The sequence below is a fragment of the Malaclemys terrapin genome, chromosome 1, assembly GCF_027887155.1.
Source record: "Malaclemys terrapin pileata isolate rMalTer1 chromosome 1, rMalTer1.hap1, whole genome shotgun sequence".
NCBI classification, from domain to species: domain Eukaryota; kingdom Metazoa; phylum Chordata; order Testudines; family Emydidae; genus Malaclemys; species Malaclemys terrapin.
Genome location: NC_071505.1, coordinates 302,961,548 through 302,977,113, shown reverse-complemented (window position 1 = coordinate 302,977,113; position 15,566 = coordinate 302,961,548). Strand labels below are relative to the sequence as shown.

The 15,566-nt window shown below is 46.0% G+C and overlaps 1 protein-coding gene across 3 annotated transcripts in view; it reads left to right on the top strand.

Moving 5' to 3' along the window:
* The window catches only part of NBEA (neurobeachin), an 817,568-nt gene that overhangs the window by 150,046 nt on the left and 651,956 nt on the right, over nt 1-15,566 (top strand). The window lies entirely within an intron of this gene.

The following is a 15,566-nucleotide window of genomic DNA, read 5'->3' as shown; positions in this document are numbered from 1 at the left end:
TTTAGATCAACCATAAAACAAAATGTACTGTGTTTTAAGAATTAATTTGTTAAGAAATTATTTCCTGTCAGTACAATTTGGGGCTGTGCCTTTGTAGTGTAATATTTTCTCATTAGAGACATTTAAGGCTCCACTGATCTTCATAGTTCTATGACCTTATGAGAGAAATTTGCTGTGCTCCCTGCGCTGCTTTTTACACATTTATTATAGGCTTCTTTAAGGTATTGATGATGGAATGATAAAGTCTCAGAAAGGAAAATGCCTCCTCCACCACCAAACAGGTCCCATTAAAAAAAAATGTAAGCAGTAGTTCCTAATAGTATGCTAACAATGAATGCCGAAAATGGAAGGAGACATCTTTACTCAGTTTCCCTATCTCTGCTATGAAGAAAATGATGACTCCTTTGTAAAGCACTATGGATTAATAGTACTATCTCAGAGATAAATGATGATGGTGGTTTTATTATAGTAGTTAGTATTTTAAATTTATTTTTATTCAGTTTAAACAGGGGCTTCATCTGGATGGTGAAAACATGGGTTGTTTCATTTATAAGGAAGAGGAAATCAATTTGGGTATTTGCTCAAACTAGGTAGCCTTAGTTGGAATGGGAAAAGATAGGAGACAGTAAATCTATGAATAGGAGAAATAGCCTCAGTGTTAGTGAAAGATCCACAGTGTTATCAAATTCTCTGCATTACTTAGTTCATTATCTTATACATTGTATCTTTCCATTTTACTTTCTGCTTCTACTCTTTTTAAATCACAAAAACTTCTTAAGTTATAGAACGTTCAGCAATGTACATGTAATTTCACCAGGTATGCGGGTTCCCCCACCCCCATCTCGCCACACCCACCAAACAAACACAAACAAAAAGACCACTCCTACACAGTATCTGAAAATAATGTATTTTTTATCGTTTTTCTTACTGATCAATGTATCAAATATTACTATATGTTTAAATCTTCTGCATATTTTGGATAACTTTAAAACTTCCCTTTTATAGTTGTTTCCTATCTGTCTTGACTTTCCATAAGTTTATAAATTAGAAAAAATGTAACAATATTCAATAAATTGGGTACAGAAGAGGGCACATTAGACAAGTAACCATACACAACATTGATATTTATGTGGACATATCTAGTAAAACTACATGTAGTCATTTGGGGCAGAAAAACTTGTGGAGGCTCAAGTGAAGGAAGGATGACTAGTTCAAATAGAGTCCTTTTTGGGATGCAGAGTAGGATGGATGGGGAATAGCTTGATCTTGAGGAACAGATTAGGGCACTTTTCCCAATCACACTCTGGATGAGAAATTTCCTTTAATTCCCCAACCTCCCTTTCTTGTTCATCATTAGAAGCAGTTTAACATTGGGACTCATCACTTCTACTCAACTGAACTCTTTTTAAACTTTAAGCCATGGAGTGCTTATCAACCTTTTACTTTCTTCCATCAGCCAGGGATAAACACACACGTTCAAAACACTAATAAATAGGAGCAGGGACACTTAACATGTTTAATGTATCCCTGTCAGATTCTACCCTTGCAAATAGAACAGACTTAAGTAGTCCGATTAGTCTGAGAATTAGTCTTTGCATCAGAATGGGAAGTAATTTATTCAGATAGGAACAGTCCCAAGGCTGTACAGTTGCAGACGAAGAAGTTGCGGGATCTTTCTCCTCTGGACTGCCCCCTATTGATGATAGTGCACAACAGGACCTGCTGCACAGGATTGTCCACAATATGGGGCTCCAGGCTAAGGAGGTGGTTGAGTCGGAGGACCCGATGGGTGATATTTTAGCTCCTGAAGGGCCATCCAGGGTAATACTGCCCCTTATAAAAAACATTAAAGCCACCGCAAAGTCTCTGTGGCAAACCCCTGCCTCCAACCCCCCGACAGCCAAGGAGGGGCGGAGGAGAGGAAGTATTTTGTACCCTCTAAAGGATACGAGTACTTATTCTCTCACCCACAGCCCTACTGGTGGTGGTAAACGAGAGAGAGAGAGATTGGGGCCACAGGGCCTGACTCCCAAGCCAAAAGATTCCAAAAAGATGGATCTCTTTGTCTGGAAGGTCTACTTGACTAGAGGGCTCCAGCTGAGGATCGCTAACCAGCCGGCAACCCTCAGCAGATACAATTTTAATTCATGGGACTCCATGATGAAATGTAAGGAGCTTGTGCCTTCTGACTCTAGGGCAGAGTTTGTGGTTATAGTGGAGGAGGGCAAGGTAGTGGCATGGACCTCTTACAGGCCTCACTGGAAGCTGCAGACTCAGTCGCATGGATCTTGTCCTCTGACATAGCCATGAGGAGGTGTTCCTGGCTGCAGGTGTCTGGACTCCCCTCTCCTCCCCCCCCAAGTTAAACAAACTATTCAAGACCTGCCTTTGATGGCATAGGCCCAAACAGATTCCAGGCTTCACAGCCTAAAAGATTCACAGGTGGCAATGAAATCGTTGGGCATGCATACCCCTGCCATTTTAAGCCCCAGCCCCCGCAGTGCTTCTATCCTCCTTGGTGCAGGCAGGACTTCTCCAGGAAGTGGGGCAGGAATGGCAGGTGCAAGCCTCCTCATCCTCCACTCAGCCAGGGCCAGGGCTCGACAAGGCCATTGTCTGGCTCTAAGCAGGCCTTTTGAAGACCTGCCTGGTGTTGATGCACCAGCCAGCAAACTGGATCCTTCTTCCTTTTTTCTCAACCATCTGTCCCACTTCTACTGTGCTTGGTCACAGATTACTTCAGACTGGTGGGTCCTTCACATGGTGGAAGTGGGATATTCTCTCCAATTCTGCTCCTCCCCTCCCTCTCATCCACTTTCCCCGTCCCTCTTCAGGGCCCCTTCTCACGTGCATTGCCTTATACAGGAGGTCCAAAAGCTCCTCACCGCAGGAGCTAATGGGCAAGGAATTCTATTACCATTATTTCCTAATCCCCAAAGCCAAGGAGGGTCTCAGACCCATCCTCGACATGCAAGGCCTCAACAGCTTCAGGAAAAAATTGAGGTTCCGCATGGTTTCATTAACTGCAATTATTTCCTTTCTGGATCCGGGAGACTGGTACGCCGCCCTCAACCTCAAGGACACGTACTTCCACATCTCTATAATTCCTGCCTATGGACAATTCCTCAGGTTCGTGATCAACTACAACCATTACCAATTCACGGTCCTCCCCTTCGGCCTGTCAACGGCCTCCTAAGTGTTCACCAAGTGCATGTTGGTCGTGGCCGCCTTCCTACGCCGGATGCAGGTGTAGGTAAATCTGTACCTCGACTGGCTGCTCAGGGGACACTCCAGGGACCCAAGTGGAGAGAAAGGTCAGCTTCATAGGGTCCACCTTTGACAGGTTGGGTCTCCTACTCAACGAGCACAAATCAATCCTATCCCCAACACAAAGGATAGAGTTTATCAGAGCAGTGTTGGACTTGGGTCAGGCCAGGGCATCACTGCCAGAGGCTCATTTTTGGTCAATGGCAGACATCATACAAAGCCTCGGACAGTACCCTACTACCACAGCAAGGGGTTGCTTAAGGCTCCTTGGCCACATGGCAGCATGTACATATGTGGTACAGCACGCGAGTCTGAGGCTCAGGCCTCTCCAAGGTTGGCTGGCCTTGGCCTACCATCCGGGGCGTGACAGCCTGGACAAGGTGGTCACCATTCCTGTGCAGGTTCTCGAGTCTCTACACTAGTGGCTCAACCCTTAGGATGTATGTGGGGGAGTCCCATTCAACAAGACCCAGACCGCTCTGTCCCTGGTGACCGATGCATCGGCACTGCGATGGGGTGCTCACCTGGGGGAACTACAGATCCAAGGTCTCTGGTTGCAGGACAAGCTCTCACTCAACATCAAGGAGTTGAGAGCAGTCCAATGGGCATGTCAAGCTTTCCAAGCCCAATTGTGAGGGAAGTGCATGGGTGTCATGACAGAGAACACGACTGTGATGTTTTAGATCAACAAGCAAGGTGGGTCTTGTTCCTCTCCCCTATGTTGGGAAGCCCTCGAGCTGTGGGACTTCTGCATAGCCCACTCTATTCACCTGGAAGTGGCTTACCTCCCACTTCTCAGAACGAGTTGGCGGACTACCTCAGCAGATCCTTCCACAATTACGAGTGGTCTATCCACCCAGACATAGTGCACAACATCTTCCAGAGGTGGGGAGTTCCCCAAATTGACCTGTTCACCACAAAGAGCAACAGACAATGCCCTTGATTCTGTTCCTTCTGCAATTAGTCTGGGCTCTTTCGCAGGCATGTTTCTCCTCCCTTGGACGGATCATCTGTTGTATGCGTTCCTGCCGTTTCCACTCATCCACAAGATTTTACTCAAAATCCACAGGGACAAGGCAGTGGTCATACTGGTAGCACTGGCCTGGCCTCACCAGCTCTGGTTCACTATGCTCCAGGAGCTGTCAGCTCCAATTCATTGCCCCTGGTTCCGGACCTGATCACCCAAGAGTGCAGTTGGCTTCATCATCCTGACATCAAGTCTCTTCACCTCACCACTTGGAAGCTTCATGGCTAAACCTGATGGAGCTCATGTGGTCGGAGTCTGTTAGGGAGGTCCTACTTGGTAGCAGGAAATCCTCCACCAGGGCTACCTACCTGGCCAAGTGGAAAAGGTTTTTAATCTCGTGTTCTCAGGGTCATGCTACACTTAAAACAGCAGGGCCTCTTGGTATCATCTCTCAAGGTCCACCTGGCAGCCGGTCATTCTGTCTTTGCCAACCCAATGGCCAGTTGTTTCCTGAAAGGTCTGGACAGGCTATACCCGCATATTAAGCAACCAATCCTAGTGTGGGATCTCAACCTACTCCTTTCCAGGCTAATGGAACCCCCGTTTGAACCCCTGGCGACTTGTTCACTGCTCTACCTATAATGGAAGTGGCCTTCCTAATCGCCATCACTTCAGCAAGGAGAGCGTTGGAACTTAAAGCCTTAACCTCTGGCCCTCCGTATACCATCTTCTATAAGGACAAGGTGCAACTTAGGCCTCACCCGGCTTTTCTCCCAAAGGTTATGTCCCAATTCCACTCCAACCATGACATTTTTCTACTGGTCTTCTGCCCTAAGCCTCATGCAGACAGCCGAGAACAAAGGCTAAACTCCCTGGACGTTCGAGCGTTGGCCTTTTACATTGAACACACAAAGCCATTCCGTAAGCTGAACCAGCTGTTCGTGGCAATTGCAGACTGGATGAAAGGCCTCCCGGTCTCATCACAGAGGATTCCATTGTGGATCACGTCCTGTATCCGGGAATGCTATGAGTTGGCAAAAGTACCGGCTCCTGCATTAATGGCACATTCCACAGGAGCGCAGACCTCCTCAGCGGCATTCCCGGCCCAGGTCCTTACCCAGGATATCTGCAGGGCGGCGGCGTGGTCCTCTGTTTCTTCTGTCATCTCTCACTGAAGATATTAATAAAACCAGTGGATTTTCTCACGAATTAAAAAGAAAACTTTAATTTTATACATTTATTAGCCCATCAGGTTCTTCATATGGGTATACAAGAAAGTAATTGTCCTTCATAGGCAGGAAGAAACACAACATAAAAGGAGTGTGGTTAATCAGGCAGCAACTTTATTAATTTATCTGGAAACTATCCAGCAATAACTCATAACGTGCAGGTCATCATTGCTGGATTAAGAGACTATGGAAGTGGGGTTGTCTTCTTGCTGTACTAGACATTAGGAGCCCCAACCCCATTCCTCAGATTCTGCAGTGGATGCCTTCCCTTAAATCCAGTTCCAATTTATAAGGGAACCGGAGCCTCTGTAGAATGAGTACTTAGAATAAAAGAAGATTAGGGTTCGAAGAGACCTTGGGAGGTCATCTAGTCCAACCCCCTGCTCAAAGCAGGACCAACCCAACTAAATCATCCCAGCCAGGGTTTTGTCAAGCTGGGCCTTAAAAAACATCTAAGGATGGAGATTCCACCACCTCCCTAGGTAACCTATTCCAGTGTTTCACCACCCTCCTAGTGAAATAGTTTTTCCTAATATCCAACCTAAACCTCCCCCACTGCAACTTGATACCATTGCTCCTTGTTCTGTCATCTGCCACCCCTGAGAACTGCCTAGCTCCATCCTCTTTGGAAGCCCCCTTCAGGTAGTTGAAGGCTGCTATCAAATCATAAGAACACAAGAATGGCCGTACTAGGTCAGACCAAAGGTCGATCCAGCCTAGTATCCTGTCTACCCACAGTGGCCGATGCCAGGTGCCCCAGAGGGAGTGAACCGAACAGGTAATGATCAAGTGATCTCTCTCACCCTGAGAACCAGGGCATGTGATCTGGAAACATCTGTTAATTGTCCAAAGAAAGCCTTGTCTATCTCATCCTTCTGGTTTTGTGGTCTATTGCAGACACACACCACGACATCACCCTTGTTGCTCTCACCTCTAAACTTAACCCAAAGACTCTCAACAGGCTTTTCTCCAGTTTCAGACTGGCGCTCTGGGCCTTTTCCTTCAACAAGGAGGATGGATGAGAACAGGACTTGTGCCTCAAACTCCTTTATCCTTCTTCCAGAGTCACATAGTCTGCAGTGACCAGCTCAAGATCATTCTTGGAAGTATCATTGGTGCCCACATGAAGAAGTAGGGAAGGGGTAGTGGTCCAAGGGCTTGATCAGTCTTGGCAGACACTCTGTCACATCCTGAATTCTGGCTCCAGGCAGTGGACATCTGCCACAAGGAGGCACCAGCTATTAGTTTGTCTGACTTCCCTCCACCCTCCAGTTGTGTTCTCAGATAGTTCACAATTTCTTTCCTCCTTCAAAAATATATCTGCTCCCCTGCTGGAGAGGTACACCCCATCTCCCTTGAATAATTCAGGTACCAAATATCCACTAATCTATAGGATAAGGGTACCCATAAATTTCTTAGGGTATGGAAATAAGATTTGGGTATAGTAGGTTGGGCCTGAATTACATAGCGTCCGGATCCTATAAAATACCTGGTCAGGAAGAAGTCTAGAGAGCTCTTTTAGTCTTTAGCTCTATAGGCTATCTTTTTATCTACTTATCATTCTATCTTCCATCACGCTATCAGCTCAGCTTGTGCAGTATAGTGTAACTACTCAACATTCCTAACTATTGGGGAAGCCAGCACCATCATGTTATCGGGCATGCCAGGAGTAAGGCTGGTCATAGTATTTCTTCTGTATTTCCCGCAGCTGCTTTAATGTGCTGTGAGCCCTCTGACACTTGCCTTCACTTTCTTCAGTATCTGATCATGTTCTGCCTGAGCTGATGCTGCTATTATCATGTCATCTGCTATTATATGGACTCCTGAAATCGCTCCATATGTATCACTATTCTTTTGTTGAAATACTTCACAAGTTGCCTTTTATTCCCAAAGGTAGATGGAGAAACTTATCTGTGCCACAGTGTACTGAAGGTGAACCATTGAGATGACTCTTTAGCTAATGTAATTTCCCAATATCCATCTTTATTACCTACTGTAGTGAATATGCTTTTACGAGCTTGTTGGCACTGAACATCTGCTTGTGTGGGGATGGAATAATACTGGCCCAGTATAGCCTTATTCAGGTCTCTGGGATGCAAACAAATCCTAATCTTGCTATTTTCCTTCAGTTATCACTAAGCCGATAACCCATGGAGTGGGTACGTTCACTTTGGCTATGACCCTTTCCTTTTCTAACTGCCTGAGTGCATCTTTGAGTGTGTCTCACTACGAAAGCTATATTTCTCCAGCTGTGTATGACGGGTGACTGATGGGTTTGTATAGATGGGATGCTTCCCACAGAACACTCTTGTTCCCGTGAATACTGCTGGATATTGCACAGTCAATTCAGTGCTGGGTGCCTTGGTATGCAGCATACCTATTCCATGTATTAGGTGTGGCTCTCTGTAAGCTTCTCTGCCTACAAGTGGTATTGTGGATGCCTGATGCTATTTCTGCACTATATACCAGGGATGTGATTCCCAGCTCCTGTACACATACTCATGCTAACTCAATGAGAGCTTGTGCGATTATAAACATAGCATAGCCACGGTAGCATGGGCAGGGGTGACACGGCTTAGCCATTCTGAGTACAAACCCACCTGAACCTCTACGGGGTAAGTACTAATCTGTGCCACCACTACCCATGCTGCCGTGGTTACACTATTTATACTTGTGCTAGTTCATTGAGCTTGCACTATACATTGATTCATATCCCTTGCTATGTAGAAGTAGCCTTAGTGGCGATGAACTGAGGACTGAGCTTGTTCTTGTCTGTTGCTGCTGTTAGTGTGTCCTGTTCAGAGTCTATTCGGGAACTGCCATATGTTACAAGTGCAACATCAGACAGTTTTATCTGGATGAAACCTGGTATCTGTTTGAAAAGGTGAATTGGGAAAGCCTTAGCTTCTGCCCCAGTATTAACCTTGAACTTTAAGTACATTCCCCATATACAGTGTAGAATACTAAGGTTCTGTGGAGTGTGGATACTTGTATCGACCAGATGAGATTGCTCACATTCTATTTCAGCCAGAGATTTGTGGCTTTGTCTTTTGTGTAAGTTTGCTACTATAACATGGATGAATAGTAATTTAATTTTCCATGTTAGAAACATGTTACTCCAAAAGCTGGGCAGATTCTGGGTGGGTGTATCTTTCCACAAAGTGTGCTCAGTTTCTTTGTGTGAGCTTTGGTGTGTCTGCTTTGCTCTATAAAGTGGCTAGGCCTTGACCATGCTGCTCTGAATACTCTTTTGTGCAAGAGCCTGCATCAGCTTGTCAATATGCCACCCACACATGAGCATTCTTTGTGGTTTGTGAGGCTCTGCAAATCTCTCTTTTTGCAAGTCAAAATGAGCTGCTTCAACCTTTACTTTTGTCCTTTTATCAGTGACACTGAACACAATTTTGTCTCGGAGCATGTCATTTTCAGACTCTCAATCTCTTGTTTTTTTGCCTCAGCTCTGTGACATACTTACCTATTTACTCTTTTCCGAGGTGTGTGTGAGACCAGAACTGGTATTGTTTAGACATCATATGTTTCTTAGAGTTACAGTAGTTCCTAAGCATTGTTAATACCTCATCCAGTGTGGGAGTATTTTCAGTTGGCTGCTGTAAGAATGTGTGTTAAACTTTCAGAGCCTCTTCTCCCACCTTGTGCAGTAAAATGGCTACTTATGTCCTCTTCTTCTTCTTTTTTTTTTTATTTGCTTCTGAAGCTTTTATAAAGACGTGGTAGCATTGTTCCTGTCTCTTCCAATTCTCAGCAAGATTACCAATTAAAAGATAAAGGTCAGAGTGGCTTGCAACCCTCCACGTTCAGATTTTTTAAATACTATTTTCTAATTTAACTGCTTTATTTTTGGTTTCGTGTTTGTGTACTCTCTTTTATTTCAGTACTCTGTACTTTCTGTTTGGCTCCTGCTGGTCTGTGGATTGCATTTCTTGTCTGTGTGTAGCAGTTTACAAAATTTACAAATCCGCCGTGCTCCTGACAAAAGCAGCCACTGGTGGTCACTTCTGACACCGTGTTGTGTTGTGTTTTCTAGCACGACCAGGCAGCTGAGAGTATCTTCCTTCTGAGTGTGCTGCAGCCTTTGTACTTCAGGAGCCCCAGGTCAGACTAGGAATATAAAGTTCTTAGAGTGCTTGCTCATGTCCATTCCATATTAGATGTGTGTGTGCTTGCCACATGCACCGGTGCCGGAAGTTTTTCCCTTAGCAATATCCATAGGGGACCGGCTCTGGTGCCCTGTGGAGTGGCACCTGCATGGCGCAGCATAATGGGTGCCGCCGGGTCCTCCCACCCTCAGTTCCTTCTTGCCGCCAGTGATGGTGCTGGAACTTCTGCTGCTTCGGTTAGTGTTGTTTCATTCTCAGTTCTTGCAAACTTTGAAAGCCTGTAATATATTTGTATATAGTTAGTAGTTCTTAGTTATCCTTAATAGTAGTTCTCAACTCTTCATTAGTCCTGAACAGGACTCAGCCAGGGGATGGGGCATGCCCCGGTGATCGTTTAAGACCTGTGATTGTTGCAAACGGCTTATGCCGATCAGTGATCCACTTATCAGCTGCCTAAGGTGCTGCTTGGATGAAGGGCACACAAGTGACAAATGCGTATCTGCAAGTCCTTCAAACCTAGGATGAAGAAAGAGCACGAAATCCATCTGAAAGCGCTCCTGATGGAGTCAGCACTCATTCCGGCACTGGAGCAGCGGTCTGACTCCGCACCGAGAACCGCGGCCTCTGTGTGCAGTGCTCCACCAGCGCCAACCACGAGCTGACATCGGTCCCCCTCCATGGCTCCGGTGAAGAAGCCGAAAAAGACTGGGAGGGGACGATCTCCTACCTCCCATAAGGGAAAGGAGAGGGCTAGGGGTGAGCCACGATCCATGCCGGGCAGCTCAACACCCCCATTGGGAACTTGGGCTCCACCTCAAGTTGAGTGGTACAGCCCATCCCATGCTTTGCCTGCAACCACAGATAGCGGTGCAGGCCCTAGCCAGCTTCAGGTGCCGTCAATGCCCGAAGCTCTTCGAGCATCTCAAGAGATCCTGATGCCATCCACACTAGCTCCCGCAATACCCGTCTTGGGGAAAACCCACTTTGGGACCTATGCGTGTGTCCCCACCTCAGCTGTACTGATCCCCATTGAGAGGGACGTCCCGCCAACATTCACCTGCCTGAAGTCGTCACGCCTCAGGACTGGAGAGGCAGGCTCAGCGGTGCCCTCTTCGGTCCCCACACCGGGGGCACCGATAGAGGGACTCGTGGCGTACCTTGCTGATAGATTGGCGCAGACCCTCTGAGGCACGCGCCACCCAGCAAGAACTCCGGGACTGGCCCCGATCTTCTCCAAGGGTCGTCCTCGCCTGCCAGGCCGTCCTCGCCTGTCTCCAAGAAGGAGGTCACCCTACTCAGAACGATCCTCCCGGCAACCAGCACATAGTAGCTCCCAGTCCCGTTCGATGTCCCAGTATTGGTCGAGTAGCATGAGGCATGGATCGCTGGGTATCCGCTGCAGATCCGCCTAACACCATCTGTCCCCGAGAGTCCAACCAAATCAGTCTCGCTTGGACAGCTCAGCTTCGGGATGCAGCAACCGCACCAATTGGATGAGAGGCCAGTGGCCTTGGTATCCCGTCCCCTTCTTATGCTTGAGGCTTCGGGAGATAAGTCCCCACAGGTCCAGGAGGACCAGGGGAGCAAGCTGCTGGACCACCAATGGACGTGGAGGTTCCCACGGCACTGGCATCGTCCCCGTTGTCTCCAGATGAGGTTATCATGGCCCCCCCTCACTCAGTTCCTTAGGATGACACCAAAGTGCACCAGGAACTATTGAAGAGGATCACTTCTAACCTGGGGCATCAGGTCAGATGAATTGGAAGAGCCCTCAGACTCTGACATCCTCAGCTCCTGCCAGGGTGGCTCTCCCTCTTCACAAAGGGGTTTCCAAAATCACTGATGCCCTGTGGCAGACCCCCATCTTCCCTGGCCCCATCTCTAAAGGGCTGAATGCAAGTACTTCGTGCCAATCAAAGGACATGAGTACTTATACTCCCAACCAGCCCCTAATTCCCTTGTGGTTGAGGTGGTTAACCACAAGAAGAGGCCAGGACAACCCGGGACCATCCCCAAAAATAAAGACTTGAGGAGGCTGGATCTCTTTGGACATAAGGTTTATTAGTTTTCCAGCCTTTAGCTGAGAGTGGCCAACCACCAAGTCCTCCTTGGCCGATCTGACTTTAATATGTGGCAAGCCATGGCCGCGTTCGAAGGGGTGCTCCCTGAGGCTTCCAAGAAGGAGTTCTGAGTGATCCTCGATGAGGGCACGACTGTGGCCAGGATGGCCCTCCGGGCAGCATCAGATGCTGCCGCCCACACAATGGCTTCTGCTATCTCCATGCGGCAAGTCTCTTGGTTGCTCCTCTCTGGGTTGTCCACCGAGGCCCAGCAGTCATTGCAGGACCTGCCCTTCGATGGTGGGGCCCTATTTTGGAGCAAACAGACAGCAAGTTGCATGGCCTTAAAGGACTCCTGCACCACCCTGAAAACCCTGGTCTCTACATCCCAGTCTCAGCATTTAAGCTGTTCAAATTAAAGGCTTGATCTCAGAACTGCCGTACACGGTCTTCTACAAAGATAAGGTTCAGTTGCAGCCCCACCCGGCCTTCCTGGCAAACGTGGTCTCCACCTTCCATATGAACCAGGACATCTTCCTCCTGGGGTTTTGTCCCAAAGCACACAAGACCATTAAGAGAGGCGTCTTCATGCCCTGGATGTCTGGAGGGCTTTGGCTTTTTACTTAGAGTGTACCAAGACTTTCCATAAATCAACTCAACTTTTCGTCTCTACAGTGGATAGGATGAAGGGTCACCCGGTGTCCTCGCAGAGGATTTTGAATTGGATTACCTCATACATAAGGACCTGCTATGACCTGGCAGAGATTCCGCCACGCCGATCATTAGAGCCCACTCGACGAGAGTGCAGGCGTCTTCGACAGCCTTCCTGGCACACATCCCTATCCCAGACATCTATAGAGCTGCAACGTGATCCTCTGTCCACACGTTTACTGTTCGTTACGCCATCACTTAGCAGGCCAGGGGCGACACTGGGTTCCGCAGAGCTATGTTGCAATCTACACGTCGGTGAACTCCTACCCATCTCCAGGGGTATTGCTTTGGAGTCACCTAACATGGAATGGATATGAGCAAGCACTCAAACAAGAAAACAGTTACCTTTTCTGTAACCGGTGTTCTTTGAGATATCCGTTCCACAACCCGCCTTCCTTCCCCACTGTTGGAGTTTCTGGCAAGAAGGAACTGAGGGTGAGGGAGCTGGCGGCGCCCCTTATATCGTGCCATGTGGGTGCCACTCCAGAGGGCACCAGAGCTGGTCCTGTACAGATACTGCCAAGGGAAAAACTTACAGCACCAGTACATGTGGCGAGTGCACACACCTAACATGGAGTGGACATGAGCAACACATCTCAAAGAACACCGGTTACGGAAAAGGTAACTGTCTTTTTAAACCACAACCCTCTTTAATAGATAGTTACCAAGATGGCTCCTATAGACTCTGAGCATGCATTGCAGACCTCTGTGTGCTTGCATCATGTGAGTGACCCCTTATGTAGGTTTCAGAGTAACAGCCGTGTTAGTCTGTATCCGCAAGTACTCCTGTTCTTCCCTTATGTAGGGAGGCCCTCCAGTGATTATGCATGATTAATTTTCAAGAGACAGTACCACAGTATACTACAGGAGAGGACAGGGCGTATATACCTTCCCCAGCAAAGTGTCCAGGGGCCAATGGCTTATCTGAGCCCCTCTGGGCAGTTCACCAGCTCAGGTGATGCTTCCCCCTCTCCCAACCCAAGGGGAGGGCCCTTAATGTAGCTAAGATTCCTTTCTTCCTGCTGCCTAGGCAAAGACCCCATACGTATGAACTAGTGGGGAGTGCAATCTTACAAAAATTTGAATGCCAAAACTGAGCATACTCAAGCATATTCTGTGTGGAAGAGATCATCCTATCAGAATCTGAACTTGCCAGTTCAGTGGAGGAAACTCAGAACAACACACAGTCCTGTCCTTTATAAAAAATGTGTTAGGCTTAAAGCAGCCAACCAGTCTACCAGTAAAAATTTGAAGCTAGACAAAGTCAGACAAGAAATAAGGTCCACATTTTAACTGTGGGGAGAATTAATCATTGGAACAATTTACTACAGGTTGTGGTAAATTCACTGTCACTGGACATTTTTAAATCAAGACAGGATGTTTTTTCTAAAAGAGCTACTTTACTGCAAGCACAGCTACTGGACATGAAGCAGAAATTATTACAGGGAAATCATATACCCTTTGTTATGCAGGGGATCAGACTAAAATCAGATGATCACAATGGTCTCTTCTGGCCTAAATAATCTATGAATATATAAGGGAGAGAGAATTAATTGTAATTGTGTAGGGGCTGGTTGTGACTCTGTAGTAAAGTGTGAGTGATCTTTTGCGCTTAAAGCAGGGATTCATTATCTTTATTATGCATGGAAAATGTAGCATATCCTCCCTAAACTTACAACACTTACTCTTTGAGTACAGAATGAATTTTCTAAGAATTGAAAAGCAAATCTGTTTGTTAGTTTGTTAAAAACTAATTAAAAACTGCATCCTTTAAGAAATTTAGAATCTGCGTGTCTTTTTGTCATCCCAGATTTTCTTAACAGACTAACATAGGCTCTTCAAACTTTCCACAGAGTTAAAGTTAATTGAAATTTTGTGCTTAGGCTATATTTGATTAAAGTAGGTTGTAATTAAGCTAATGTATTAATAACTATCTAATTGTTATAATACAGTTAGGGTCAGATCAGGAACTATCTTGTATGCAACAATTGCATTAGTTGTAATGAGTCAGCCCTATGAGGAAGGCTGGACATATTTGTGCACAGTAAAAGGCAACAAACCACTTTGACTCTGTCCTGTAGTGAACACCATGATGGGGTTAAAATATATGAAAAATGTCTTTTAAAAATCAGTTTAATGCAATCTGGGACCACAAAAACTAATGTGTTTTCATAATTGTATTGCTGTCATGGCATTGCTATCAGGAAGAGTGAAGTTTGTTTGGTTGCCTGAACTGTGTATTTCCATACCTTAATATGTTTGGATTTCTTTTCTTTGGGTTTTAATGCTTGCATTTGGGATAATTAATCCCCGTAATGTATTTTCCCTTTTAAGTTACTGATATGTAGTCTCAACCTTAACTGCATTTTATCATAGTTTTTTGTCTTGGAATATGGCACGTAGCTTGTGAGCCTTGATGAGTGATAGGATAATTGAGCTGTTGATAATGATAGAGACAGAAGAGAGTTTGGATGAGAGGAAATAGAGGTTTTCACTGAGTTAAATCTTTAGTTGGTAGTTGACAGAATTGCATATGTGGGACTGAGCCGTTGAGATTCCCAAGGAATAAATTGTAGAAGGAGAAGAGAGGACCAAGGACAAAATCCATTGGGACACTGATGAAAAGCGTGCAAGGGCAGAAGACGGAAGAGCTCCTGACGAAGTTGTGGAAAGTAGAACAGTACGCTGAATATTAAAAACGAGAAAGCCCAAAGAAGGAGCAAATGGCAATTGAAAGCACAGGGATGAATGTAAGATGAAGATAGAAATGACTAAAAAGCACTGTCATTTGTATTCTTATGGTAAGTCTTAAGAGGACTGTACCGGGGGGAGGAAAAGTCAAGGCAAAGGAAAAAACACCATTGTCAAAGCACCTGGATTTAAAGGGGAGGAGGAAAAGGGATGGTAGATGGAGTGGCAGATGGGGGTAAAAGAGGCTTTTTTAGGATAGGATAATTCAGTCATGTTAGAAAGCAAAGGGGAAAAGAAATTAGATGAGATGTGTAGAGGACAGGATGATACAGGGAGTCAGAGAAATCAGAATTGGGAGGAGATAATGTCACAGGACATAGCGCATTGAGGGGTTAGTAGATGCTCATCACTTTTGAAAATCCGGTCACTTCTGTTTAGGTATCTGAATATGGATTAGGAAACTAATTTTAGGCACCTACATATATGATATGATACATAATATGTAACATAAAGGAAAAATGAT